The following is an 8,592-nucleotide window of genomic DNA, read 5'->3' on the forward strand; positions in this document are numbered from 1 at the left end:
AAGGGGCAGAGAGAGAGGGAGACACAAAATTCAAAGCAGGCTCCAGGGTCTGAGCTGTCAGCACAAGAGCCTGACGCGAGGCTAGACCTCACAAACCGCGAGATCGTGACCTGGGCTGAAGTCGGATACTTGACCGACTGAGCCATCCAGGCACCTCTATCAATAGATATTTTTAAAGACTTTGGTGTTTGCAGACAGAAAATAAGGGAAAATCCCTACCTTCTGGCTGAGGGGTTTAATACTTGCGAATCACAAGGTAAAGTGATGCTAACTAAGCGTAATGAGCTTGCAAAACCTGGAACAGTGAGAATAAATGGTACAGTCGGGAGAAGCTTCAGGACCCAGAGGATGGAAAGAGGGATAGAGTTGAGATAAAACAGGACACAGAGGGTTGGAGCACCTGGGTGGCTCGCTCGGTTAAGCATCCAACTCTTGATTTCGGCTCAGGTCGTGATCTCATGTTTGTGGGATCAAGCCCCATGTGGGGCTCTGCACTGACAGCACGGAGCCCGCTTGGGATTCTCTCACTTCCTCCCTCTCTTCCCCTCCCCTGTCCACACTCTCTCTTTCTTAAAATAAATAAAATTGGGGGCGGGGAGGCACCTGGGTGGCTCTGTCAGTTGAGCGTCCGACTTCGGCTCAGGTCATGATCTCATGGTTTGTGAGTTCAAGCCCCACATCGGGCTCACTGCTGACAGCGCAGAGCCCGCTTTGGATCCTCTGTCTCCCTCTCTGCCCCTCCCCTAGTTGCACCCTCTCAAAAATAAATAAAACATTACCAAAAAAAATTTTTTAATAGGGGACAGAGGGTATTGTCTGGAGGCAACGGAGTCATAATGCTTGGTAGTGTGTGTGTTCTGGGGGGAACTCCTTTGGGTAAAACCCTGTACTTCTCGACCTCCCGGATTTCCTCTATAATATTATCCCCTCTCTTCCAGGAATGATGTGGCGGGCATTTGCTGTAACGTTCAGGCATTCGCCTCTACCTCTCTTGAGTTGCCAAGGGGAATAGTAGGTAGTGCATGCAAAGCCCGCCTCAGTGCCAGACATTGTGTGCTGAGTAACACTGGCTGCGATTGACATCGCTTTTGTTGTGGGAGCCGCACACAAGTGAAGAAAGGATTGGCTGGGGAGATGACCCCCAGCTGGGGTGACTCTACATCCCAGTTTGCCCCATGGTCTTGTTGTTTAAACATTATTTATGAAGACTGCCCTATTCAGACTCCTAACTGTATTCATTCAGTAAATCTTTTTATTTATTTTTATTTTTTTTTAACGTTTATTTACTTTTGAGACAGAGAGAGACAGAGCATGAACGGGGGAGGGTCAGAAAGAGAGGGAGACACAGAATCCGAAGCAGGCTCCAGGCTCTGAGCTGTCAGCACAGAGCCCGACACGGGGCTCGAACCCACGGACCGTGAGATCATGACCTGAGCCGAAGTCGGACGCTTAACCGACTGAGCCACCCAGGCGCCCCTCATTCAGTAAATCTTACAGAAAAGGGTGTTTACCCTGAGAATCCTTGAGCGTGCCTGCCCCTCCCCCAACCCCCATATACGCACAACTGGTGTGTCGAATGGTGCAATCCGCGTTAACACAGCAAACATCCAAGACTTCGGGCCCCGAGAGGCTTTTGCTATTGGACTCCGGGTTTTGTTTTCTGTCTGTTAGCCATTCCTACCACCATGCCCCCAGCCTCCTAACCCTATTTTTCATGCCTCCTCTGTCATTTCTCCTCCACCTCTGGCTCAGGAGGGTCATCCAGGGAAGGCATAAGCCCCATGTTGGTCTTCTTCAAACATGTGACCTTTTATTATTATTTAAAAAAAAAGTCAAGCTATGGTTTTTGTCCCCGGGAGGAAAGGAACCAGGGTAACAGGGAGTTCTGCCCCTCTACTTTGAGACTCATGGGCTCCCCAGCCTTCAAAATCCCTTCCAGCTCTTTCTCACATCACCTCCCCAAAATGGCAAAGATGGGCCAGCGTCCCTCATCTGGGACTGTCAGAAATTAGCCTCTAATGAAAAGCCTCGTAGGGGCCCACCTCATAGGAATTCAAATCTATTTAAGCCTTTTTTTATTTTTATCTTTAATTATACTTCTAGCATTTTCCTTATCTTCCACTTTGAAAAACTAATAAAAAGAAACTATGTTCTCACCACCTATGGTGAAACAAAGATTAATGCTCAGTTCTTTGATATTTAACATTAATCCGAGATTAATGGAGATAAAAAAAAAAAGGAGGGGGCAGGGTGAAGGAAACAGTGACATGAAGTGAGGGCTGGGAAATTTACCCGGGAGGGGGGGTGCTGGGAACCCCACAGAAATCAGGTGATAACTGAGTCCTGCTAAGTTGTCTCACAGTCGTGACGGATGGAAGAGACGGCGGGGAATGAGAAAAACGTTTGATTTAGTCGCAAGGCGCCTAATGGAGGATACGGCTTCCGGGGACGAGCCTCTGACAAAGCACTGGGACCAGGAAACCTCACTGGGCTGTGGTGACACGTGAGTGTTGCCTGGTGATGGGGGAAGGGACGGCATGGAGAACACCGGCTTCCCCTCCTGTTTTCCCGAAGAAAGCGAGGAAAAAACCAAACACTATGCCTGCAAGAGGGCTTTCTCTGCAGGCTGCCAGGCTTCAGCTAAAAAGAAAAGGGTCTGTTTTCAGCTGTGATGGCTGCCATAACAAAATGCTACAGACTGGAGGGGGGTGGGCCTTAAACCACTGACATTCATCGTCTCCCAGTTCTGGAGGCTGGAGCTCCAGGATCAAGGTGTTGGCAAGCTTGGTTTATTCCGAGGTGGCTCTCCTTAACTAATCTCTTCTTACAAGGAGACACGTCACGTTGGATTAGGGACCGCCCATATGACCACATGTTACCTTCATTACTTCTTTAAAGACCCCATCTCCAAATACGGTCACATGCTAAGGTACCACCATACTGGGGTTCGAACTTCAACATACGACTATGTAACTATAGGGGAGGGGAGCCTCCCGGGGAGGGGACACAATTCAGCCCATAACAGGGTCCCAGTTAAACATTTGGAGAACATTCTCCTCGTCTGTCTTCAAAATAAAGCCTGTGAGAGAGATTTTCAAAAGGCCCTAAGTTTCCGAAGTCACCGATGGCTAACACACTGATGACAGATTTGTGGCCGTCTGGGACTATTCAACTTCTTCACCTTTTCAAATCCCCTCTCTAGGAGGAGAGCGGTGTGAGGCAAATCCTTCGGAGACTTTCTACAAACAGCTATCGTGTAAGGCAAGCACTTCTTTAAGGGCACTGTAGGAAGTAAACAGGGAACTGTGGAAAGCCACAGCTGTGGAAGAGGCAACAGAACCATTTAGTAGGCTTTCCTCGGAAGATTTTCCACAGTCCCAGACCAGTATAAAGCTACATTCTCTTGGAAAGTTCAACTCTCCTGGGTGTATCGGGCACTGTGTTGGGCACTGGCTGTACAACCACAAAGTCAGCCTCTTTACCGAGTTCATACATAGCCTATCAGTGCAGCGAAGAAGAACCGTGCTGTTGACTGAAGACCGGTGTGCCCCCAAATTGCATATGTTGAAATTCTAAACCCCAGTGTGGTGGCATTAGGAGGTGGGGCCTGGGGGAGGCAATCAATTAATTAATTAATTTGGGGAGGTAATTCATGAGGTAGAGCCCTCATGAATGGGATGAGTGCCCTTGAGACAAGACACCAGAGGACATGCTTTCCCTCTCCTCTGCTTTCTGCTCTGTGAGGTACTGTGTGAGGTTGCTTTCTGCAAACCAGGAAGAAGGCTCTCACCAGACACTGGGTCTGCTGGCACCTTGATCTTGGACTTCCCAACCTCCAGAACGGTGAGAAGTGCATTTCTGCACTTCTGTTCAATTTAGTTCTCTTCAGCTGGAGTCAGCATGGAGAAGGGGCAAGTTCTGTCCTCGGAGTTCAGACTGGGGATCCTAATCCTGATACTGGTCATAGCGCAGTGTGGGCCTTGTCTCTCCAGCATATGAAAAATTTCCGGTCTTCTCCTTTACCTTCTTGGTTATATGAATTATAGTTATAGATATTTTTTCGTCCTTGTCTGCTAATGCCAAGACATGAATCACATGTGAATCACATGTGACTTTGTTCATATTGTTTGTTTTCTCTTTTGGTTTGTGATTATTTGGTGCTGTCCTTAGGATGCCTCATAATTTTTTAACTGCATGCTGAAAATCTTTAATGAATACTCGTTCAGGCTCTGGACAGCATGCACATCCTCTAAAGAGGAAGAAAAGTTTTCTTTGTACAGACAAACAGAGTATCAGTGGATCACCTTGATCCTGGGAAGGGTTAATCTTAGCCTTTGTGAGGGCTGGTGTATTTTAACTCCATTATCTTAATACTGTTGCTTACCTCTCAAGTGTATCTCTCAGCCCTAGTGTGGGGGACATTTCTGAGACTCAACTTTGCCATAAACTGTGTTTATGAAAGCCCTCCCACCTTGGCAGAGCTTAAACTCTAGCCTACGCTTCTCCAGCACTGAACTCTCTGCTCATTTTTTTTTAGCTTCCCTCCTACTGTCTCTGGTAGGCTTCTTGGTGTCTTGTCCTAAATAAATGCAGCTTCTGAGATGGCCAACAACTGGAATGAATCTCTGTCCCCTTAGCCTAATGGGAATCCATTCCATGTTTGAGTTCTCCCTCATTTAGAAATTACCCTCTTAAGAAAAAATGAGTGTGGATTTTACCTTGGATACTTTTCTTCTCTTAAGGATTATAGCCCTCAATCTCAATTCTTGACCCTGTTGGTTGCTCTCAAACATATTCAAAGAGGTGTGTGTGTGTGTGTGTGTGTATTCCAGCTATTATACTGGGGAAGATATTCAAGTTGTCTATTGGCACTAGGAAACATACACCTGCAAAACTCAGCTTAAACCAACAATATGTGGTTCTCTGGGTTGACTGGGCTCAGCTAGGGAGAGTTCACTTGGGATCATTTATGCAATTGCGGTCAGTTGGTAGCCGAGGCTAGGTCATCTGGAGGCTCAACTGGACAGGACATAGAAGATAGCATCTTGTTATTATGCCTGTTGCCTCAGTGCTCCTTGGTTTCTTTAACTACCCTCCTATGGTCTCATAATCTGAGGCGTGGGCTTCTCACAGCGTAGTATCAGGATAGTATCCTTACAGCGTGACCCACTGCTAAGAGGTAGGAAACAGAAATATCCAGTTTTGATAAGGGCTGTGTCTGTAAGATAACACGGCATAGCTTCCAGTATAAACTATCAGTGAAGTAAGTCACAGAAACCACCCAAAGTCAACAGTGGACAAATAGACTCTATCTTTTGGTGTGAGAGTGGCAAGGTCACAACATAGAAGAACACGTGGAATGAGAGATACTGTGGCCATCTTTGGAAAATACCATCTGCCACACAAGCTCCTCTGTTAGGGTTGAAATGGGTAGTCCCAATACAACTTAGCTCAAGAAGATACAGAAAACTTGAGGTTTTTCTTGAAAGAAAATATCAAGAACAGATCTCCCAACAATTGAATTCTACCAAGCATTTAATGTACAGATTCCAAAGCATCACAACAAACACTTTGAAATCATAGAAATGAAGGAATATTTTCTAACGCAGCGTATGAAGAGAGCACAACCTTAATTTTAAAAGTAGGCAGAGATACAAAATAGGACATGAATAAATTTGCAGATCAACCTCATTCATGGATATAGATGCGAATATCTTACTGAAACATCAACAAACCGGATTAGGTTGGCTAAGTTTCTTTGAAAAGCCAAAGGCGGGACGAGCTGTACAAGACATGTGTTGTGAAGGAGAAATGGAAAGACATAGGAATAGACGGGTGAGCCCTTAGGGTGCACTATAGGTCTAACGCCAGAGAAAGGAGAGGACTTTCTCAGAAGGACTGACTAAGAGGAATAGTGTCAGACTGCAAGGCAGATTCAAGAAAGTTCCAGCAAAGCCTATAGGGTGCTCCTCAAGTCAATCACTGGCTAGATGAATCCTATGTGCCACAGGAACGGATCAGTATTATTTCAGTATTTTCAGTCATTGGTTTGGGAGCAAAAGGTTGGCAGTGGGGCTATCACTCAATTACGCTTTCTTTTTTTTTTTTTTTTTTTAATTTTTTTTTTTTTTCAACGTTTATTTATTTTTGGGACAGAGAGAGACAGAGCATGAACGGGGGAGGGGCAGAGAGAGGGAGACACAGAATCGGAAACAGGCTCCAGGCTCTGAGCCATCAGCCCAGAGCCCGACGCGGGGCTCGAACTCACGGACCGCGAGATCGTGACCTGGCTGAAGTCGGACGCTTAACCGACTGCGCCACCCAGGCGCCCCTCAATTACGCTTTCTGAAACAGCAGATGCAAGTGATGTATTTCCTTGCCACTACACAAATCTAGCAATATATTTTTAAAATCCATATATGTATTATAAATGTATAAAAATATAAAGATAATAAATGCTGTGTATGGCTCAGGAATACAAGATTACTTAAATAGTAAAAATCAATTAGCATAATTTAACATGTTAACATATTAAAGGGGAAAACCATACAAACAGCATAACAGGTACAGAAAAAAATTACGTAATATGCAACATGTAATCATTATAAAAACATTTTAAAAACAGTAATATAAAGGACCGTTCTTAAATTGATATGAGGTAGCTAGAAGAAACCAGGAGTAAACATAAAAAAAACAGTGGTGAAATAACATAACTATTCCCTTTAAGACCAAGAACAAGGATACCCTTTTCCTATCCAGCATCGTGCTATCGGAAAACATAAAGAACTAAAAAGCAATGTAAAGGAGAGGGAAAACTGTCATTAATTGCAAATGATAGTGTTGCTTTTTTGGAAAACCCAAAACTATCTACACACAAATCATTTACAAAGAAATGCAAAGGGCTGAGAAGAGATGAGACCCTCTTTTCGATGAGTTGAGTGAGATGAACGTCAAGACGGGAAGATATCTTACCACGTAGGGAAATCGTAAAATAGAATAATGTGCTATTGATGCAGAGATAGACATCAAGAGACATTAATAGAGTACCCCCAAATAACCCAGGTACCTTAGAGAGTTCGGGCTACTATAACAAAATGCCATAGACTGGGTGGCTTAAACAACAAACATTTATTTCTTGGTTCTGGAGGTTAGGGGCCTAAAAACAAGCTGGGACTGGTGAGGGACCACTTCCTGGTTTTCAGACAGCTACCTGCATACTGTGTCCTCACAGTATGATCTCTTCTTATAAGGGCACAAATCCCACTGTAAGGACATCTCTATCATGATCTCATCTAAGCCTAATTACCTTCAAAGTCTCCCCGGTACCAAAGACCCTCCCAAATACCATCAATCACATTGGGGTTTAGGGTTTTTAACATATGAATTTTGAAGGGACACAAACATTCAGTCCCTGACACCAAACATATGGAAATTTGCTCTATGATAAGAGTTCGTATTGTTCTAAGATGCATAACCGGAAGAAAATCATTTTGAGAAAACCACTTAAAGGTGTTGGGAGAGGTCAGCGAGAACACGTGACTGCTAATTGACCCGAGCTGAACATCAGCCATCAGAATCTCCTCCCTCCCTTCCCTGTCCTTACAATGTACATTCTGCTTGCCTTCCCTACACCCAGAAGCTGCCTGAAGAGTATGGCCTTAAGAGAGTGATGTGGTGTTGAGATTATCTGATGGTATATCCAGTTAAGACCTCTGTATAAATGTTCAAGAGTAGTTGACAGGCAGGTGTGGAGGTCTACGCCTCTCGGGGCTCCCAAGACAAGCCTTGTACATAAGTTCCCTTGCTTATTAAAACTGCCACCTACGAAGCTGATGTGGTCTGCCTCTCTTTGTGGTCTCTCCCTGCCCTCCACGCATGGGTGCTGGTTTCAGATTTTACCTAGAAAGCTTGGAAGGACAATGCAAAGCAACATAAGGGGAGATGCCACCATTATGTACCCAAAGATTTTTCTGAAGGCTTTTTGTACAATGGACCCAATGTTTTCTTTTTGGCCACTTTCTTGCTGAACTTGAAGGGGTGGGTGCCTCTTTGAGAAAAGAGATGATGATTGGATGGTTTTAATGTCTCTTTATGTCTTGCCAAAGATTTCTTTGACAATGCACAAATTCCATATCTAATTGCTCAACATCTATGAACAAAATTTATTTTCTATAAATATATAGTCTAACCTTAACTCTAGGAAGCCTACATTATGTTTGACAGTCTCAGAAGCCTTTCGTTCCTATTCAGTGTCTATTTCACCACACCACACAAATCCCATCTTTCAATTCCAATTAGGTATGGATAATGCAAACTACCTCCGTATAATCTCACATGTGTAGGGTTATGGGTGCAGTCATAATTGAGTGTTCTCCCCACCACCTCCAGATAAACTCTCTTCCCCTGTGTGATTCACTGATCATAAAATGGTTTACTGCAAGAAATAAAAATGGATATGTTGAAGCTGTCTCCAGGTGGTAGATGGGATGAACTGCCCATGAAACAATGCAATCAGCTCCAGGCAGAATGCATTTCAAAATGTTTCTCCCTATGGGATTTGACAGAAACAGGCAATTTTTTGTTCCAGTTGCC

This window comes from Lynx canadensis, chromosome B4 (genome assembly GCF_007474595.2).
Source record: "Lynx canadensis isolate LIC74 chromosome B4, mLynCan4.pri.v2, whole genome shotgun sequence".
NCBI lineage: Eukaryota > Metazoa > Chordata > Mammalia > Carnivora > Felidae > Lynx > Lynx canadensis.